At 46.6% G+C, this 19677-nt stretch overlaps 1 protein-coding gene across 2 annotated transcripts in view; it reads left to right on the top strand.

Moving 5' to 3' along the window:
* The window catches only part of LOC144824365 (CD5 antigen-like), a 1020628-nt gene that overhangs the window by 721442 nt on the left and 279509 nt on the right, over positions 1–19677 (top strand). The window lies entirely within an intron of this gene.

Genomic DNA, 19677 nt, shown 5'->3' with positions numbered 1-19677 from the left:
TCACATCTCACTGCCTTGAATATTAAATAACATTCAATGCAAACTCAATGCCATATCTCATCATAGAACAATATTAATAATTTAAGACAAATTCATAATAATGACAATGCGAATACAGTTCACATTTCCTAAATCTATCCCAGAGGGAAATGAAATTACTAAATAATCAACACAATCAATAAAGTGGCATTAGCAATGGCACTGGGATGTAACTGGTGATCAATAAAGTGGGTATTAGCAATGACACTGGGATGTAACCGGTGATCAATAAAGTGGCATTAGCAATGGCACTGGGATGTAACCGGTGATCAATTAAGTGGGTTTTTGCAATGGCACTCGGATATAATCTGTGATCAATAAAGTGGCAAAAGCAATGGCACTGGGATGTAACTGGTGATCAATAAAGTGGCATTAGCAATGGCACTGGGATGTAACCAGTGATCAATAAAGTGGGCATTAGCAATAGCACTGGGATGTAACCGGTGATCAATAAAGTGGCATTAGCAATGGCACTGGGATGTAATCGATGATCAATAAAGTGGCATTAGCAATTGCACTGGGATGTAACCAGTGATCAATAAAGTGGGTATTAGCAATGGCACAGCGATGTAACCGGTGATCAATCAAGTGGCATTAGCAATGGCACTGGGATGTAACCAGTGATCAATAAAGTGGGCATTAGCAATAGCACTGAGATGCAACCGGTAATCAATAAAGTGGAATTAGCAATGGCACTGGGATGTAACCGGTGATCAATAAAGTGAGCATTAGCAACGGCACTGGGATGTAACCGGTGATCAATAAAGTGGGTATTAGCAACAGCACTGAGATGTAACTGGTAATCAATAAAGTGGCATTAGCAATGGCGCTGGGATGTTACCGGTGATAAATAAAGTGGGTATTAGCAATGGCACTGGGATCTAACCGGTGATCAATAAAGTTGCACTAGCAATGGCACTGGGATGTAACTGGTGAACAATAAAGTGCGTATTAGCAATGGAACTGGGATGTAACCGTTGATTAATAAAGTGGCATTAGCAATGGCGACACACTTCTTCTCGTTGAGTCGCTCTTCCAGCTCCTTGCGACACGCAGTTCCGCAGAGGCTAAAAACAGCAGCCGGCACTTCCAAAGAACTCTGGGGAGTTGGGGGGTGAAGTCTGTAGTCCCTGAGACTTCAGCAGGACACAAGCTCTTTTCCAAGTGCTTGGAGATCCTTCACAAGTTGAAAGCAAAGTACACAAAGTTCCTTTCTCCTTCCTTTGGCAGTAAGGCAACCACTGCAGGCCAATCCCCCAAGCAGCACTTCAGCTTGGGAATAGTCTCTCCTCAGTTTCTTCAGGTTCCTCTCCTCGGTAAAGGTTTATTCTTATAGTCCAAAAGTGATCTAATTTCATGGGATCAGGATCCCAAAATTTATACCCCAAAATCCTTTGTTCTCTGAGGGGAGAGGGGCCTTTGCCCAGTCCAAACCAGTTCTGATTACCAGACTTCTCCTTTCTTTTCACAGTGCAGGGCAGGCACATGAGACGCCCCACAGGAGGCGGAGCCAGCATTGTGGAAGGCAAGCACAGTCCTGGAGCACTTTGTGTACAGGACTCCTTCTCTTCTTTCTGTGTGCAGGGCGGAGACATCAGCCGCCAGCCGCGGTGCGTCCATTGGGGCGTAGGGGAGTAGCCCCACTAACCCCTGGATGCACCTCGCAAGTCGCAAGAGCAGCAGCAATGAATAGAATTTCATATGCAGACCTTCAATCCGGGTTGCGGGACGCACCCGATTGAATCGGGAGTGCGCAGGGGGTGGGGCTGGCTGGCTGGCTGGTCTGCTGAGTGACAGTCTGCACTCTGCAGCTATCAGCAGGCCTGGAAGACTGGAAGTACTAGGTGCGCATGAGGAATTTCGGGCTGCACCTAGCCCGAGCATGCGCGTCAGGGTAGATGCTCAGAGGGAATGAAGGGGCCGGGGGAAGGGTGCTGCTGTAGCAGGCCCCGTGGTATAGAAAGGCGCCAGGGCGAGGAGTCAGTGTGCCCCCCTAGCCAATCCTGGCGCTGCATGCAGCGCCAGGATTGGCTGGTCCAACGCGCCGAAGGGCTGGCAATCCATTATTGGATGCCGCGCGTGGGTGGCACTGGCACACTGGCTCAGGCTCAGCACTGCATGGCCAATCACTGTGTGACTTCAGCATGTGAAGCCATGCAGTGATTGGCCATTCTGGACACGCGCGCCGTGATCTAGTGTAGTCACTCATTAGAGAGAAAATCGGCGACTTAGATAGAAGTCAAGACAGGACTGCTGGACTGACTGTAATTGGATTTCTAGGATTCGTGAAGCACATGGCAGCGGAGAAGCCCCTTTCTGGAGGTAAAGTTAAAATACTTGCTGTTCGGGCCTTGCTTTTAGATAACTTGTGACAGCCTGTCCTGGATGTGATCTGTTACTGTCCCTGCGAGGCGCAGTGATGCGTATGAGTCCTGCATCTGTCGTGATCTATGAGGCATATTAAAGACAGCATAACGTAGCTAAATATAGCGCACTCGTTAGGTGCATGACGTTGGACTGATGTCGGCATGTGCAAGTTACTGAAAGGGGTAAAGTTACGTTTTTCCCACTAGCCTGCATGAAAGACTCACAGCTAACGGCTTTAGGTGGATTTATTTCACGTGCTCGGAAACGGGTGAAAGCTATCACTCGTGCAGCAGGTGCAGTTTCACCCGGTACGGTGCTGTTAAAACCGAACAAGGAGCTTGGGGTGGTCAGTTTTCTTGTTGCATTAGGTACCACGGCACCCTTGCTACGCCTCTGGTTCGGAGGCCTAGGGGTAGGTGATGCCTGATATCTCTAATTTAGACTCCTCCGATGAGTTTGCGGCTGATCAGAGTTTACATGTCTGACAAGCATAGAGCTGAGTGTTTGAAGGAAGGGATTCAGCCTAAGGGGCTTACCAAGAGTAGGGTGGACATGGGAGAAAGAAAAGTGAGAGCCTGAGGTGACGATGTAAGGACAGTGAGACGGGATTACAGGTGTACAGAGGGAGGGGTAAGAGGGAAAGAAAAGAGAGAGAAAGTGAGCGGGAGAGAGAATACTGAGAAAAAGAGAGGGAGTGAGCGAAGAAAGGCAGAGAGGCGCAGATGGTGGTAGAAAGGCATAGAGAAACGGATGGAAAGGGAAAAAAATAAATGGAGCGCGGAAAAAAAAGAGACAGAGAAAGAAATTCAGAAAGAGAATAATGGAGAGAGAAAGAGACAGTGGTGTGGAGAGAGTGAGAAGAGACTGTAGGAGAGAGGTGTGGGAGAGAGTGAAGCATCTCAGGACAGAAGACAGAGGGGGGAGGGATTAACATGGAGAGATGGACCGAGGCATGCATGAAAAGAGTTGGGCTGGGCAGCCATATGGGAGCAGAGACAGCTGCGAAGACAGACGGACAGAGGGGAGCTCGGAAGATGGTTGGCTGGAGAGGGCACCGCAGCAGGTATGGGTGCAGAGTTGATGTAGAGATTCGAAGATAGCTGGGTAGATAAATGTCTCGAGAGATGGGTGGAGAGATAGCTGAAAGATGGGTGAAGACATGGCCGGAGAAAGACCCGGATGGGAAAACTACTGGATGGAGGAAAGGGGCAAGAGACAGACAAATAGATAAAGAGTGGGCGGTCGACTTGGGGGCACTGTGCCTGTGGAGAGAGCGGGGTAGGCGTCTTTCAGCGTCATGTTACCGCGCAGGTTGGTACACATCGCCGGGTCCTCACCACCTGCAGGGCCACGGGGATTATGTGATTTTGCGGTTGCAGATTGTTCCGCATAATTACGGGTTTGCTGGGTTTATAACATAATCCATCATCTGCGGAGTTTAACATACAGTTTGTTTCTGTCTCAAAAGGATCAAAAGTTACTACAACGAGGTGACACGTGTTGCTGAGCGGTGAGCGGGCCTTTACATTGGTTAACTGGGCCCCTTGCTCTTGCTTATTGCTGTATTTGAGTGTTAAAACTGGCACCGATGAGAAGAACCCTTTGTCGTGTTAACCTGTGTAAAAATGACAAAATAAGGAAGAAATACTACCTTGAAATGTGCCGCCTTACTGTGCTTAATTTGCCTTTTCTTGCCACATACTTTAGTCATCCATGCCAGATAACTTGGTCCTTCTCTGCTGCATAATTCCAGTGGCCCGATTGGAATTGCAGCTGATGGCCCTGTCAGTGCGGGCGTGACGTATGAACAGAGTCTGATTGGAGCATCACTGTCTACCAACTGGCCCCAGCCCCTCTCCATGCCACCAGCTGGGCATCGCCGAGGTGCCCAACCCTCGAACTCACCCTGGTACTTGTTCGCCAGAATCAGGCTCGCGATCCTTTCACTGATCTGGCCCCCGCTGCAGACAGTCGAAGGCTCTGGGGCCACCCTGGTGGTGCCTCCTGGGCACAAGGATGGGTCGTGGCCATGGGTAACAGCTTGCCATCCTAGGGGTACAATCCGCTGTCATACCTCAGGCACTGACCTGTTACCTCCTCCTCTGCACATTGGGAGTACGACCCTGGCACCCGCGGGTTGATAACAACTTCGTACCACGTTGGCACAACCAATACCTAGACCAGTGGCCTCCAGCCTGCTACCTTCTGGGCACCCCCTGGCACTGGCCTGCTTTCCCTGGCAAACAACTTTGGATGCAACAATCGGCACTGGCACAGTGGGTTCTGTGCACATCCTGGTGTCCTGTCACCTCTCTTTAGGTACAACTCAGGGCGACACCTCAGGCGTGCTTGGCACCTCCAGACACAATCTGTGTTCGTTCGAGCCATATACCCGGCCTGCCACCCCCTGGGTATAGCCGGGGAATGGGATCAGACGGTGACCCCTGGCATGCCTTTGTCAGCGATGGTCCGTTCCACTGGCCAGGGGCTCTTTCCGGGGAGCCGTCTGCAAAAGAGACTCCGTGGGCGCATGCAGATGCGCCAACTCCTGGCTGCACGGGGACTCCCGCCCCCGACGCCAGGGGGCACGGGTCAGGGCGAGCTGGGCCGAGGCCCGCGGCGCCAAATATTCTGAGGGGCGCAGCCGGGGGCTGCCTGACGTCATGCAATGCAAACAGCAGCGCCCTCATCCCACTTGGCCTCAATTGGGTCTCATTAGAGGCATTGTAATCAGCCCTTATGTTTTCGTAATTTAGAGTGCGCTTCCAACCAAAATGTGCTCCTGCTAAGAGGTCCTAGATGTAACTGGCAAGGTTGAATAAGATTACCTCAAGATATGCCTAAAGGTTATTCCTTTATTAGTGAAGGGAAGTGTAATGCTGTGCAACAGAAACAGAACCCGACAAGGCTGCCAGCCTAGCCCCGAGGCGCTATGAAATGAAGTGTTCTGATGCCAGAGACACGTCATCGGCGCCCCCAGTTTATACGTACAGAACAGCAGAACTACAGGAAAATGGAGTTGCTATCGCTGTACTGACAGACAGTATCAAGAAAGAGCGGGTTTTGCAGCGCGGCAACAACTGACAGCAGAAACCTACAGATGGGCAGGTTGGTTCTGGTGGTTCTGGACTGAGAGAGCCTGTGAAGTGCTGTATGTATGTTGCAGTGCAGCTTCAACAGACAACAGGAATGTAGCGCTGGACTGGCTGAGTGATTATTGGACTGGTGGCATAGGTGGCTCTGGAATGAGAGAGCCTGTGAAGTGCAACATTTTGCGGTGCAGCTCCAACTGGCGGTACAGGTGAATCCCTGGCCCGATTGCGTCTACGGTGGGTTCGTGGAATGATTTGCGCAGGGAGTGGGACCTTTCCGATAATCTCACTCCCCAGACACCCAGCTTGGATGAATCACTTGGTGCAGCAGAGCCGTAAAACGGAGATTGCAGCACTCTCAGGCCAGGTTCTCTGAGCACACCTGATAGCTCAACCTTCCCCTCGCCCAGTCATAGGCCCCAGCTTTGCTGATTCGATTAAAAATGCTTTTGAAGACAGGGGAGCTGCAGAACCTACACCCTGGGTGTGATACCCTAAGAGAGCTGTGAAGTGCTGGTTCTGGCGCAAACAGTCTGGAAGCCTGGAATGTGTTCAACATTGCCCTCAATCATATTGCTTCCATGCTCGAGCGAAGGGCGCACCTCATCTCTTATTCACAGCAAATTAGCAAACAGTCTGGAAGCCTGGAATGTGTTCAACATTGCCCTAACTTTTCAGGCTGTTCGAAAACCTCAAAGTTTCTCACAGCGCCATCTGCATCTCCGATATTGTGAAGCTCTATATGAATAAACATGTCTTTCTAGGCGCTTGATGCCGCACAAGGCCAGCGATTGTTAACACAATAACCTGCAGTGCTTCGACTCGATTATAGCGAGTCCAGTCCACTCATAATACAAGGCGCCAAATGCAACCCTTCCCACAACCGATTTCCACAGTATAGAGAGCAAGCAGTCCCGGGTTCAGGAGGGGAGGTGTCAGGCGGGTGTCACATGCTCAGACCTCAACAATCAACCAAGAGACCAAAGAACTTCGATGTCCAGCCAGTGCTTGTCTTTTTAGAAAAATAAAGCACTTTCTAATCTAACGTACACAATTCAATCCAGTATTCAGATAGTGATCCTGGGCAAGTCTCAATTGTGGTGCTACACCCCTTATCTCCTCCATGGTATCTCCCACCGGGTGACGCTAGAAGAAGCTAGACCCCAGCAAGAGAAGGCCCTGGCTATAGCACAGTGCAAAGTCATCCAGGAGATGGATTCTTGGGAGACAATATATCCAATTAATTGGTTGGTCTGACATGCGCTTTTGATTGAATGCTGAATCCAAACATGTGTCTTATACCATGCAAGCTAAGTATTGTGCATAATGTACTGTGTTTACGGTTGAAAAAGCTGTCTTTTGTTCCCCTAAGAGGTGCTTTTAGTGTTTGGATTGTTTTTGTCCCATGGGCCTTCCATTTGGCCACATAGGTTCCCCAGGGTGGCCCTTTGGCAGCTCTAAGCCTCATGTGCCTGACGCTCTTGCAGTTTTGACTCAGTCATGAGTTGACTCCAACACAAGGCCCAGGTTACTCCCTGCGATCATTTAGTTACCAGCGTGAAACTAGGAAGACAGAGAGAGCCCTGTATTATTATTATTATTATTAATGGTTTTTATTGAGCGCAGACATATCACCCTGTTGGGTCTCAAGGCGCTGTTACGCTATGTATGACATTGATTGTTGGAAAAAATTTGGAATGAATGACAACAAATTGTTCAGGACGGCATTTCTTTTAGCACTTTGTGAAAGCTGATAATCTAAATCATTGTGACTGACATGCCTTTATTTAATTGCCTCAAGCTGTGCATGGTGCGAGCGTGAGCCACACTGTTAAAACATGGTATTTCAAGCTGGTATTTATTTTCGAGGTGGACTCGGTGTGCCCATAACTTTTAGCCTGATCTTTGTGTGCACCATGTAGCCGGTTCTTGCCACAGAGATACACATATTTAATGCAAGTGGGTGTCTTTGCCATTCAGGAGTCAGACATCACTTTAGAGGAAGTTGGCAGGTTTTGGAGGTTTTTCCAGCAGCGTACATAAAATATTTGCTTCCTTTGACTCTGGTGACAGACTGCTGAGCAATGTTAAATAAATGCTTGGACTTTGATGTTACGAAACTGGTGCTCATGAAAGTCTTATAGTCGGAATTCAGCACCTGAGCATAATAGGACGGAATGTATGAAGCTCTGTGGTTATACTGAATAAGCAGCTACCTATGTTATGCCATCTATTAATGTAATAACTGTACTTTCACAATTGCTTTATTAACCTTCCTGCTTTCTCAAATTTGTTTGAAAATGCACGATTTTTCTTCTTTTTTTTCAAAATTTTCTTGGGGGGGTTACCCACCAAACCCCCTTTTGGGGTTCGGGCATGCTCGCTACGCTCGCTCGCTACGCTCGCTCGCTACGGTGCAGTATGCAAATCACTTTGCGCCCCACCACTTTCAAATGTCACCCACCTCCCCTGTCAGCCGCTCCCCAGGAGGTGGAGCCAGCATTGTGGAAGGCAAGTACAGTCCTGGAGCACTTTGTTTACAGGACTCCTTCTCTTCTTTCAGTGTGCAGGGCAGAGACATCAGCCGCTCCCCAGGGGGTGGAGCCAGCATTGTGGAAGGCAGGCACAGCCCTATTCAAGGTTCAGGTGCAACTCCTCCCTCCCATCTAGATGCAGATCTCTCTATTCACCACTGGGTGACTCAGCCTGTCTCCTGGAATTCCCCAGTCCTGTCACTCTCAAAAATAGACATAGGAATACACAACCTAGCAGAGGCAAGTTTGAATGGTTAGACAAGCAAATACCTACTTTCTAAAAGTGGTATTTGCAAACACAGAGGGGTATATTATCAACAACTAGCGATAATTTTTGTCTCTAACTTGTTTAGAGACAAAAATTATCGCCGCACATCGGCGATTTTTATCGCAGATAAACCTTGCTATTAGCAAGGTTTATCGCAAATGCGATAAAAAACGCCCGCAATGCATGAATATCGCTGAAAAGTCAGCGATATTCATGCATTATCGAGCAAATGCTCTTAGCCATGTTATCCACCTCCCATTGGATAACATGGCTAAGAACTGCTCAGGGCAGGTGTTAGCTTTTGGAGATATTCGCCCTTAGCGCAAATATCTCCAAAAGTTGGTAATAGGAGATAGCGATGTTAGCGACTGTTTCCAGTCGCTAACATCTTGGCACGCCCACTTTGCATATCATTAGTGATAAATATCACTGACATGCAAAGTGGGGCCCATGATGGTCGCTATCTCCTATTAGCTGTCGCTAACTGGTGTTAGCGACAGCTTGGTAATAGGGAGATAATTTTATCTCCGCTTTCTTGGCTTTTAAAGCCAAAAAAGAGGAGATAAAACCCCTTGATAATATACCCCAGAATGTTAAATCCAACTTCACCAAAAGATGTATTTTATCATTCTGAGTCCAGGCATACTAAACTCGAATTTTACCATGTTCTCTGAGACAGTTAGGATTATAAAATATAATAACTCTAAGCCCATTCTGGCCTATGGAGAACAGGTAGCCTTGCAATAGTGAAAAACGAAAATGGCTGTAATTCACTATTAGGACATGCCACACACCCCAGGGCTTGTCCTACCTTATACTTACAATGCACCCTGCCCTTGGGCCTACCATAGGGGTAACTGATATGAAGGAAAGGGAAGGTTTAGGGTCTGGGAACTGGGTGCACTTGCCCAGTCAGCATGACAGTACCAGACTGCACGCAGGCTCTGCAATGACAGACCGTAGACACATTTTAGAAGGCTGCTTCTGTGGGTGGCACAACTAGTGCTGCAGGCCCACCAGCAGCCTTTGGATTTACACGCCCTGGGCACACTCAGTGCACTAGACTAGGGTCTGACAAGTAAACCAAATAGCCAAACATGGAACCACTGATTAATACATCAATTTACAATAGGGAGCACTCGCACTGTGGCACTGGACAGCAGTGGCACAGTGCCCAAAGCATCTAACACCAGCAAAAATACATGAGGCAACAGCAAAAATGGAAGGGAGACCCATGCCAACGGTGCCAGGTCTAACAGCGGGCCTCTCAGTGCTGGGTCGGGCCTCTCATTGCTGGCTCGGGCCTCTCAGTGCTGGCTCGGGCCTCTCAGTGCTGGCTCGGGCCTCTCAGTGCTGGGTCAGGGCTCTCAGTGTTGGGTCAGGCCTCTCAGTGTTGGGTCAGGCCTCTCAGGGCTGGGTCGGACCTCTCAGTGCTGGGTCGGGCCTCTCAGTGCTGGCTCGGGCCTCTCAGTGCTTTGTCGGGCCTCTCAGTGTTGGGTCAGGCTCTCAGTGCTGGGTCGGCCTCTCAGGGCTGGGTCTGGCCTATCAATGGAGGGTTGAGCCTCACAGTGCTGGCTCGGGCCTCTCAGTGCTGGGTCGGGCCTCTCAGTGGTAGGTCGGGCCTCTCAGTGGTAGGCCGGGCCTCTCAGTGCTGGGTCGGGCATCTCTCAAGCAGGTGGCTTGTCAGATATCGCTGGCCCTCGGGACGCTACGGGCCGGTGCAGGATTATTCCTCCTGCTGGTGGAGTCCTACTATTGGAAACTGGCCGCAGGGTCACCAAACGAGACACTATCTTGTGGCCCCAGTGCGTCGTCTTCTGTCCCACGTGGTGCACAACATGGAAGGTGCGGCGAGGGTGCGGGGGCTGTGCTGGCTGCTGCTTTCCTGTGCCCGTGCTCTATGATGTTGTCCCTGGCACTTGCGAGTCCACACACTTTTTTCTATGGGGCTAGATTTGACTGCTCGCGCTAGTGTGGGACTGTCCTTCTTCCATGGCCTCTGGATTGAGCGGCAGAAGACAGCACGGTGAAGCTGGAGACACTCTTGACATGGCCCACCCACTTTCACACTCCTGTGGTAGGGCTTTCAGTAACTGTGTCATTAGTTGGAGACGCCGGCACTCGAACACCTTCTCTTTTGAAATAACTGCAGGTTTCCTGCTTACTGAATACTAAACATTACCACGCAAACACAGTCTTCTAGTGGCATGAGGATATGAACACGGGATGCCATTCCAGTAATATGTTGAAGCTTCAGCCTTACAATGATTAGATGCACCACGTGGAGAAGTGTGGCTCAAATGGTTAGAGCGGCAGACCCTGATGCAGAGGTCTGGCCCGGGACCAGGGTCCAATACCTGCCTCGGCGGGTCATGGGGTCAATTTCCTCGGACCTGATAATTCTCGCCTCGGTGCCTATTCTAATCATGGGTCCCACTCTGTGACTCTTGGCAATAACTTGCTTAACCTCCCCAACGGCCCCAACAGCGCTGGGATGCCTGACTTCACCCTGGGGTTGCCCAGGAGTGGACACTCACAGGGAAAACCAGGAAGGGTTCCTAAGCGGTATATGTACAGCGCCGGGACACTACCTCAGGGAAGTAGCTGTGTGCTCTATAAATACCGGTACATTTACATTTACATGTACATTTACGTACGCACCACCATACAAGCATTTGGGCATACATAACAACAGTCTTTGACCCACAGTCCGTGTCCTGAGGAAAACCCTAGAACTATTTGGGGTTCGAAACACGTTGACATCTGGGCAAAGGCGAATGAAATATTTTGGGGGTACTGGATGGGAAGCTGTTTAAGGAATTTCGTTCCCAGTGAGCAGACGAACCTCTGTATAAACTTTGGAGCCCTTTGCCCCAAACACAGGCAGGAACGCTGGAACTTCTAAGAGTCCGCCTGTGATCTATACATAAAATAAGGACTGGTTCTTGGCACGACATGTATAGGACATTGATCATTGTTTTGGCGTTCACGTTTTCTCACTTGTATTACACTTATGTGGTTTCTTGTAATGTTAAGTGTGTTATGTTGATAAGTTGGCATACTAAATAAGGTGTTTCTATCTCATGACATAGATGAATGTTTTTGATTCATATGTGCAAAAAATAAGTTTTAATGGTGTGAAATAAATCACATGAACTTAGAATTGCTGCCTAAGCTCATAAATGAGTAATTTGTTATAATCTGTCCGGTCATTGTTTTGTTGTACAATATTGATGTGGTCCAGGCCGGATAGTGATAGGACGCAATCCTTTTCTGTTTTCCTGGCCGTGTTGACAACGGCATATAGGCGCTTAAAACCCAGTGCTGGCTACAACATGTCTCCTCTTACGACAAGCCACTAAGCGCGACCGACCCTCTAAGCAAGATTGGTCGGTGCGGTGACATCAACAGCAACCTGTGCACTTAATTAAATAATTAATTTATTTATTTAATGCATTTTTATAAAGCGCGGACTTTACCCGAAGGTGTCAGAGCACTGTGCAATAGAACCAATTGCGTTACATGAGAGAACTGTTAGAGGAATGGAGCAAACAAAGGTAGCAGGACACAGAATCAAAACAGCGCAGGCAAAAGGCATACAGTATTGAACACAGAATGTATAAACAAAATTATATGAGTATATATGACAAATTTACAATGACTAAGGAACTTCCTGGCGGGGTCTGAGAAGGAGGGAAAAAGTAATGCCGTGGGGCATTACTTTCACCCAGCCGGAGGCGACAAATCGCTTGCTTGCTGGTCTGGGGTCAGCAATAATCTTTCAGTCCAGGTGTGGCCTCCATCTACGAGACAGACAGCAGCAGGCCGGGCGCTGAGGATCACACGAGGTGGCTGTCACCTCACAACATCAGTCTTGACCAGGCTGAGGCGCTTTGGTGCATGGTGCTTTACTATGCGGGCCCACTCGCTGCGGTCTGTCCGTGTTGCCCTCACCTGCGGGGCATTTTCTTACTGTGCCAGGTGGCTAAGTGCGGGCACTTTGGACCGGCCTCGGTTTGCCTCTTGCTGATCTGTGTCGCTTCAGGTGGGTGACAGCAGTACCGGGAGGTCAGAGGTCGTTCTCATGGGCCGTCATGCTGGCAGCAGGGGCCAGGCTACACTTCTCCCCCCTCACCGAGCCATGTAATGGCTGCCAGCTCACACGCGGGGCCGACTCCCTCATCGCCATTGTGGCGTTTGGGGCCCTAGGCCCACATGCTCGCGTACTGGAACTGGCCCGACGGAATCAATAACACCTGTATCTAAATCATGAAAAGGGATGGAAAAGGGAGAGGGAACAAAAAAAAAACGAAATATGGCGTAATCGTAAAATATTACATTGTATGCAAATAGCAAAAAGAATTAAAAATGGTGTAAAATAGGCAACGAGTAGTAATTAATTATAAAACTATATACATCAAAGGCAAAAAGACAGATGAGAAAAGTCACGGAGGTTTATGAACATCATCAGATGGGTTTTGCTGAGTAACAGTAAAAGCAGAAGACGGGGGAGACATTTTGGAGAGGTAAGTAGTAAGAGGAATCCATAGTAAATCTCTTTTAACAGCTAGGGAAACGGGGGTAACATAATTGGTATCGAGTCTATGATGGAAGCAAATAGCGTTCCACCATGCCGAGTAGCTGACTTTGGCGAAGTCTTTCCAATTGGAGGTAATGAGGTGAAGAGCAACAGCCAAAAATAGATCAAACAGCTTAAAGTGAGAAGGGGAATGAGGCAAATCTGGAGATAAGGAATCCAAAAGGACATTGGAGGGGGAGAAAGGAAGCGTAAAGCCAAAGATGGTCTGCATACGAGACCAAACTTTGTGCCAAAAGGAAGCGATATTGGGGCAGTGAAACAGCATATGGAGTAAATCAGCAGTCTGGCTAGGGCAGGACCAACACTTAGATGAGAGGTCATGGGAAAATGAAGCCAGGTTTTGTGGGGTTAACAATAAACGTTGGTATATGAAATAAAGGGTTTGGGTAGTGTTAGCAGCTCTGGACGTTTTATGTATTTTCAACCATAACTCATCCCATAAAGAGACAGGCCAAGATGTCGACAAATCCCATTCCCAGGCCAATTCAGTCTTCGTCTTGAGCTGGCCAAAGGGAGTTATAAGACATTTATAAATGCGAGAAGCGGATGGAGAGGTCTCGAAAAGCGGGAGAATGGAAGAACAAGAAGAGGGCAGCGCAGTAGAAGAAGGAAGAGATTGAAGATATTGGTGAAGAGCAGGAATTAAAAGGTCATATTGTTACTTAAAAGAAGAGGGAAGATAAAATCGAGATTGAAGATCTGTAAAAGGTAAAGGAACATTATTGAGCAGGAGTTGGGAAATCCATGATAAACCCCTGGATTTCCAAGATTTCCAGTAAAAAGAACGATTTTTGATGCGAAGCAATTTATTATGCCAGATGGGTTGTTGGGATAAAGAAGCAAGAGAAGGATAAGAAGAGAGTAAAAGAAGAGATAAAAGATGACGGGTATGCGTGATAACAGGAGATTTCAGGAAAGTGGTGTTAGCAGAGAAAGCAAGAGTCTCTGAAAAATCAAACGGTGAGATAAGAGACCTCTCCAAGGATAACCAAACAGGAGGATAAGTGGGAATTTCTGTAGAAAGCCAACGAGAGGATTGTTTGAGGATAAAAGAGTAATGGTATGATTTAAAGTCCGGAAATTTAAGACCTCCAAACATTTTATCTTTTTAAAGGGAAGACAATGTGATTCGTGAAGGTTTATTCTTCCAGAGAAATTTCATTAAAAGTGAGTCTAACCATTTGAAATAGTAACCAGGTATATGGACAGGAATCATGGAAAGCGAGTATAGGACGATAGGAAGTCCAATCGGCCCCACCATGAGAGAAAGAAGGGATGCCATCTGTTAATAGAATTGGTCAATTTCTTTGTAATAGATTCAAAATTAGCCTTCAAAGTGTCGGAGATGGAAGAGGAAAACCATAACCCTAAGTATTTAACTTTAGTCGATTGCCAAGAGAAACCAGTATGGTCAAAGTAATGACGTTGACATAAGACATTCAGAGGTAAGACTTCACATTTATCACGATTAAGTCGATAACCCGAGACCTGCGAGAAGGAGTCAACTTGAAGTAGAAAAGCAGGAAGAGTAGACTCAGGATTGGAGCAATAAAAAAGAATATCATCTGCATAAACGGATAATTTGACTTGATTAGGGTCGGAAAGGAAACCAGTAATTTGAGCGTCTTGTCGTAATTTGGTAAGAAAAGGTTCCAATGCCACAATAAACAGTAGGGGAGATAGGGGAAAACCTTGTCGGACACCTCTGGACAGGGAAAAATAATCAGAAATTGTTCCATTGGCAAAGATAGAGGCTCTGGGACCGGAATGCAAAATGGATATGAGGGAAATCAATTTAGGGGGAAAACCAATCCAAGTGAGGTCATGAAACATAAAGTCCCAGCCGATCCTATCAAACACCTTCTCAGCATCTAATGTGATGGCTGCAAGCAGATACTGTAGGGAGGAAGCTTTACTAAGTACATTAAAGAAAACTCTGGAGTTATCAGAAGATAAACGTCCCTTAACGAAACCTGATTGTTCAGGGCCTATGAGTTCGGGTAGAATGGGATCAATACGTAAAGCAAGCATTTTGGCAAAAATCTTATAATCCGTATTAACAAGGGAGATGGGGTGATAGTTCTTGCAAAAAGAAGGGTCCTTCTTGTCTTTAGGGATGAGGCAAATCATAGCATCTTGAAAAGTACCCTGAGAAGAACCATTAGCAATGAATGAATTAAATAAGACAAGCAGATGTGGAAGAAGGAGTTTCGAAAAATGGTCATAAAATTCGATAGAGAAACCATCTGGACCGGGGGCCTTACCACGTCTTAAAACTGAGACTGCATGGGAGATTTCTTGAAGAGTTATATCTGTTTCAAGTGAAATCAAATTAATGTGGGAGGACGGGGGAGAAGTAATCAACTGAAAATAGGAGGATAAGTCAGAGGAGAAAGTAGAAGATTCAGGTGTGTAAAGGTTCTTGTAAAATGTCACAAATTCCTGAAAAATCTCATCATCTTTAAAATGAGACATGCCAGAAGAATCAATTATGGAAGTAATCCGAGTTCTATCACGGCGAGTTTTCATATAATTAGCTAGGAGTTTAACCATTTTATTTTCACCTCCATAGGAACGAGTGCTGCTTTTCAAAAGATAGGAAGCAGCATTATCCGTGGACAATTTGTTAAAAGCAATCTTGGCAGTGACAAGATCCTTCAAAGAAACGTCCGAAAAGGAATGGAAGTAGGCGTGTTCTAATTGCTTAATTTGAGCTAAGAGTTGAAAAGATTGTTTCTCAAATCTCCTCCTCCTCTGAGAGACATAATTAATTATAAAACCTCTAGCAGTCGCTTTAAAAGAGTCCCATACCATAGTAGGAGAAGAATCAAGAGTGGAATTCATAACAAAAAAGTCTTCAATAAAAGAACTGAATTGGCCAGAGAACTTAGGATCTGCAAGGAGGGAGTTATTAAAACGCCATCTGCCAGAGGAGGGAGAGAAAGGGATTAGGTCGAAGTCAACCATAACTATGTCTTGAACCTTCTGAAACCCTTTTCAGAAAAAAGCTCAAAACTCACCTTTTCAGCAGGTAACTTCTTATGGGCGGGAGGGCGGTCATTTCTCACTTACTACAGCGCGGGGACACGCCAGTGGCGTCACCAGGCGCTTTACAAATGCCCAAAATAGAAATAGAAACTGGGGCATGGTCAGAAATAAGGATAGAGCCTATCTCTGAGGCTAGGGCACATTGAGCCAAAGATTTACTAAGGAAGAGGTAGTCAATGCGGGATTGTGTTTTATGGGGAGGGGAGAAATAGCTAAATTCCTGGAGGTATATCAACCAAGGACTTACAGCGGATGGAGGAGGTAAATTGAGTATGCATTTTAGAATGAACAAATTTAACAGGGTGTCACGGGTCTGACCTGCCAGAGACCCTTGCCTCTACTGACTGGTGGTGCGCCTCCACACTTTCACCATGCGCCTTGTCTCCACAGCAGAAGACTGATACCTGGCGCGAGGAAGAAGGAGACACCGAGACTGAGTGGCCCTCTGGCGTAAATGTGTACGGCTCCTTTAAGGCCGATTGTGGTGACAGCGGAGTCACGCCCCCAGTGACGTCAAAAGACGGAAACACCGGATCGAAGACGGACGGCGTTTCCCAGGCGGAGGACATCGAGGCGGAGGGCAGTTCGGAGCGAGAACGAGGAAGAGAAGCAGACGTGAACGTCAAGCCGGGAGGCCAACGGTCGGACGCTTCGCCCTGCCACGCGCCCACGGGAGGAGCGTGGCTAAGAGAGGTACGGGGCCGGGTCGCGGGTTGGGTTGGGAGGCGGAGACAGCCCCCTGTGTGAGACTCCCCGCAAAGACAACCCGTCCTGAGCACAAGCACCCTCTAGCACGCCTGTTTTTAAGTTGAGCACTTCACTCGGGTGCATTTCCCTCACTCCCGGTCCTTGGTGGTAATGCCAGAGTACAGGCAGTAATCCGCCTTCTCTTTTTCTTTCTTTGTGGTACCTCGTGGGACACTCGGACTGAGACGGATCACGAAGAGGGCCTCCACGACCAGAAGGCACCACGCCTGTTACAGATATACAAAGACTAGAGACTTCCTTTCGGTGTTCATGAAGAAAACATATATTGCAATAAAACCCTCCTTGAAACCCTTACTTAAAGCCCCCGTGTTTCTCTTCGAACCAGCAACCCCCACACCGGTGGTCGACCCTCCTAGTACTCCAGAGCCCCTGGGACACAGGGGAACATCTGTCAAGAATGGGATCATGAACTTGATTATAATCTCCGCCAAAAATGATATAATCATCATCAAAGGAAACTAATTTATCAGAAATACGTGGCCAAAAGGTATTGTCAACTGATACTGGAGCATAAACATTAAAAATAACTAATGGTACATTTCAATTAGCAATTTAATAAACACCCAACGACCATCAGAATCAGAATCAGATTCCTGATGAAGAACTGAAACAGTGAACTTTTTGTGAACTAAAATGACTACACCATTCTTCTTCCCTAAAGCTGGGGAGAAGAAAACATTACCAACCCATAACCTTGTCAATTTAGAAGCTTCAGTATCAGAGAAATGGGTCTCTTGCAACATAGCAATGTCTGTTTTTAACGTAGCTAAATGGGATAACACACATTGCCGTTTAATAGGACTGTTTAACCCTTTAACGTTCCACGAGGTAACTCTGAGTGTAACAAGATAAAGGTAATATGTCGATACAAAAAGCATACAATGCAACATAACATCCGTAAAACCAAACTAAGGAAAAAGATGAGAAGGACAGATATGGAAAAGAGAAAAGAAAGAGAAGTAGTAAGAAACAAAAAGAAAGATGTGACAGAATAAAACAAAATAACGGGAAGAATAAACAACTTACATAACATCCAAAACATACGAGGAGTGGGAGGCAAGAAGCTACACAGAACCATGACGGGTCAACAACTCAGGAGGGAAAGCGGGGAGGGAAAGCGACTCCAGCAGACTCCAAGGACATAAGGAAGTAAGATAACACGTGGGAAGGAAATCTATATGAGAGAAACAAGAACATTGCAGAAGAACATTAATAAACAAAGAAACAGAGTAAATATACATCATAAAATATTTCCGAAAATTAACCATCAAAATCAACAATCAACAATCAGGAATTCAACAATGTCATGAACATCAGCAGAGAGAAGTTATTTAGAATGTGACGTAGAAGCGATATCCATTGCAGCAGCAGATTGGGAATAAAGAAAACTCTTCAGCTTCAAAGGGTCATCATAGGTGGTGGTTTTGTTATTGAGAGTCACCTTAGAAAATGCAAGGATGAAATAGTCCAAAGCGAGCTTCCAAAGAACGAAGCTGTGGCCAGAGGGATAAGAACTCTTTACGTCGATCAGCAGTGGTTTTAGCATAATCCTGTGCGAAGAAGAGAGAGTTCCCTGACCAAGTAATTCGGTGCATGGTTCTGGCTGCTGATACAACCCTAAGCAGGTCAGTGTATTGCTGGAAATAAATGCTAACACCCCTTGGTTTCTTTGTTGGAGAGGCAGACAACGCAGTAGATGGTTGGCCTGGGCGATGCGCTCTCTGTATATTGAGAATGGTGCTTTCTGGTAATTGGAGAAGTTTTGGCAGAAAGGATTTGAAAAAGGCAAGGGGGTCGGAGCCCTCTGATCCTTCCGGAAGACCATAGATGCGGAGGTTATTGCTCCTGTTTCTGTTTTATAAATTTTCAATCTGCTTGTGAAGAGCTGAAACCTGTGCGCATAGTGGGTCAACCTTGGATACAGAAGAATTAAGAGAAGTAACATTGTGCTCCAGTTGGGTAACACGGTCGTCGACGTTAGACCACTTCTCAGAGAGCATTTGAAGTGTAGTTTTAGTCTCTTCAATAAAGGGGCGTTCATCCAATAAAATATCCATTGTAACCGAAGGAGTCTGCTTAGGGGGGGAATGAGGAGCTTTTTTTAAATCTTTTGACAGCACCTTTAGTGGCTGAAGGTGTTGATGAGGCCGAGGATGCCGAAGAACCTTTAGGTGATACGTCACGTGAGTTTTCCATTTCGAGGCACTGGTAACGAGAGCTTGTATGTATTAAAAATGTGCGTGGTGAAGAAGATGGTTTAGATAAGTCTTTAGATATTCTGCCCATAAAGGAAAAAAGCGGCTCAAAGGCATGCAAGTGGAGAGCAATGAAAACACAGTTCACAACAGCTCAACACCATATACCAATTAAGCAAAGATTAAAATGATATACCTGACATAGGGAATGATATAGGACCCTATGAAATAGAACAGCAAAAAAAAAATATAAAGTAGAAATATGATATCGCTTAAGTGTTGCTACTACAGAGTCAGTGAATTAAAAACTGTAATAAGCATATAATGTAATGTACACAAATTATGTCAATGATATGCACCAGAATAATATAAGCGTTAATATTGTCAACATAGAAACATATCTAGGTCAAAAAGAGTCAAAAATATTCAATTTGAGTAATAACACAGCAAAAAACGCAGTACATTTATGCAATATATATCTGGCGTGAAATGGAGAAGATGTATCAATTAAGGACTAGGCAGAAGAAATGGTTATATCATGTGGAAATATAACAGAGAGAGTAGTAACAAGGGCATTCGTCTATTGGTTCCTGCTGAGCATTCCCATGTGAAGATAACTAGCGCTAGAAGTGAGTGAGAATCATTGTATAAGCGCTGTCAGTATAATTTAATATGAGGAGGCGCATTGAAAACAAAGGGGCATATTACCAACAACTAGCGATAATTATCGCTATGTTGGCTTAGCGGCAATATTTTTATCGCCGTG

Source organism: Lissotriton helveticus, chromosome 3_1 (genome assembly GCF_964261635.1).
Source record: "Lissotriton helveticus chromosome 3_1, aLisHel1.1, whole genome shotgun sequence".
NCBI classification, from domain to species: Eukaryota; Metazoa; Chordata; class Amphibia; order Caudata; family Salamandridae; genus Lissotriton; species Lissotriton helveticus.
Note: the sequence above shows the minus strand (reverse complement) of the source record. Positions and strands in the feature narration are given on the sequence as shown.